Genomic DNA, 2,895 nt, shown 5'->3' on the forward strand with positions numbered 1-2,895 from the left:
ATATTATAACACTAGTTTATACAAAACAAAATAGAGTTGAGGAATATCTATCTGTTTTCCTAAAGGCAAATCCCGAATAAATAACAATGTTACTGACACCAAAAACCACAGTTCAAAAAAAAATCATGCCTAGGAAGTTTAGTTATACCAGCCACAGGCACAGAAAAGTGATGTATCAGAGTATTTAAATTAAAGAATATTTGTTAATTTTTGTATTTTTAAAAGGAAATGTAAATAAATAGATTCTAAACACTTTTTAAGCATAATGAAAGTGTACAATCCTATAGCAAGTAAAATCTGAAATCATATGGTGTATAATCTGTACTTTTGTTCTGTTTTGTATTGGGACCACACCCAGAGAAACTCAGGGCTCACTCCTGGCTCTGTGCTTCTGAATCACTCCTCGTGGGGTTTAGGGGATAATATGAGGCACATATGGCTGGCTTCTTGCAAGGCACACACCCTACCAACTGTACTACTGCCCTGACACGAAGGATTTTCTTTCTTTTCTTTTTAAGCAATAATATGAAAACTTATCTGGCAATTTATTATTCACCAAATTATTATGACATCATTCCATCCAAGGATTCAATATATTGTTACATTTATCTCTTCATTAATGTTTTTTTCATTTTTTTTACTAGTGAGACACCATGAGGTACAGTTGTAGACTTACAAATTTTGTGTTAAAAATATGGAATGCTTCACGAATTTGCGCAGGGGCCATGCTAATATTCTCTGTATCATTCCAATTTTAGTATATGTGCTGCCGAAGTGAGCACAGGATTTTCTTTCATTTTTTATTAAAGAAATTCTTTTTTGAGAGCTATTATGACTGTAATGCTTTTTTGTTTAACTCAGGTTCACAGTAATTGTATGTCTTTTTATTCATATTCCATTTGTCTTGTACTTACTAAACAAGAAAGGCCAAAGACCATCTCATATGAGCAATGATTCTTTTGTAATAGCAATAGAATGGTCTCTCACAGATCAAATATCATGTGGATGAGAATAAGTACAAATAACCTATGACCACACTGGCAACATCTGCAATACCTTTTTCTCCCATTTTTGTTAGAAGTTTTAGCTTGTCACTTTATAATTTCTTCTTCAAATGGTTTAAAATTTAAGCCTTTTGACTTATGTAGATGTGCATAGATGTTATTAGTACTCTTGGTAGTAAGCATAGCTTAATAACATTTATTTGAAGAGGTCTGGACTATCCTAAAACATACAGGGATATAAACTAATGTTTACACGATAACCATAAACATAAGTGAAACAAAAATAAAAAAAAATAAATACATGAACAAATTTAAATTGGTGGATTGATTTAAAGAGCATTAATACTTATCTGAATTAATCCATCATTAGAATGAAATCATCATATCAAAAATAATTAAATTACAAATATAAATAATTTAGAATAACATATCTGATATAATTTTATTTATTTATTTTTTGTTGGATTAAAAAGAGTGAATTTATGGTGAAAGATGGAACTAGACTTTTAGTGATACACTCAATATATTACATATAGATCACTTAATCACTTAACTTCCCGTTAGTCGTCGATTCGAGCGGGCGCCAGTAACGTCTCCATTTGTCCCTGTCGCGTGCTAGTGTAGCCCAATGGCATCTGTTCGCTCCGGGAACATGAAGGGCCTCAAACCGATCGTTCATGATCTTTTTTGTTTGTTTGTTTCTTTTTTTTTTTTTACAGTTGTAGATTTACAATTTTTTGTGCTTGGGTTTCGATTATACAATGATCAGATACCCATCCCTCCACCAGTGCCCATTTTCCACCACCATGGATAATATCCCTCCCACCCCCATCCCCCCATCCCCCCTGTCTCTGTGGCAGGGCAATCCCCTGTGTTCTCTCTCTCCTTTTGGGTGTTGTGGTCTGCAAAAGAGGCATTGAGTGGCAAACATGTTCAGTCCATAGTCTACTTTCGACATGCATCTCCCCTCCTGGGAGGATCCTCCAAACATCCTTTATTTGGTGCTCCCTTCTCTATCTGAACTGCCCTTTCCTCTAGGATACCCGGCTGGCCTCTAAGTTATGGAGTAATCCTCCTGGTGCTGATCTCAGCTATTCTTGGGTATTAATCTCATACTTTGTTACTTTATATCCCCCAGATGAATGCAATCTTTCTATGTCTATCCCTCTCTTTCTGACTCATTTCGCTTAGCATGATACTTTCCATATTGTACGACTTAATACATATAATTTTAAATGAATATTAAATTTAAGTTCATTTGCTAGCATACTATAAATAATGAATATGTAAAATTCATTTATTTTAAAAATTGAATACAAATTAAAATAAAATTTTGCTATTAAGCTATATAGAATAAGCAATATAGTGTAGTGCTGCATTGTAGCACTGTCCTCCTGTTGTTCATTGATTTGCTTGAGCAATCACCAGTAACATTTCACAACAAATTGTGGGACTTGTTGTTACTGTTTTTGGCATATCAAATACTTCAAGGGTAGCTTGCCAGGCTTTGTTGTGTGGGCAATATACTCTCGGTACCTTGCCAGGCTCTCCAAGAAGGGTGGAAGAATCGAACTTCGGTTGCCTACGTACAAGCCAAATGCCCTATCCGTTGTGCTATCACTCCAACCCACCTCAATAATAATGTAAGCAAAATTATGTGATTAAAGAACAATTTGGAAATGTTCTTTTTTTTTTAGTTGCTTTTGAACACTAGGTAAAGAGCAAGTCTAAAAGACAATATAAAATGACAAGTGAGAGCTAATGATATGACAGTGCTTAAGACATTTGCTTGCATTTGGTGAGTCCAGGTTCAATATCCATACTACATATGCTTCCCTGACCACTGCCTGGAGTGATCACTGAGCACACAACAGGAGTAGTTCCTGGACAA

At 34.9% G+C, this 2,895-nt stretch overlaps 1 pseudogene; it reads right to left on the reverse strand.

The window, feature by feature from the left end:
* Window positions 1-688: 688 nt before the first annotated feature.
* Window positions 689-782, reverse strand: LOC130029152 (uncharacterized; annotated as a pseudogene).
* Between the last annotated feature and the right edge of the window lie 2,113 nt (window positions 783-2,895).

Source organism: Sorex fumeus, unplaced genomic scaffold (genome assembly GCF_029834395.1).
Source record: "Sorex fumeus unplaced genomic scaffold, SorFum_2.1 ptg000003l, whole genome shotgun sequence".
In the NCBI taxonomy this organism is placed as follows: Eukaryota; Metazoa; Chordata; class Mammalia; order Eulipotyphla; family Soricidae; genus Sorex; species Sorex fumeus.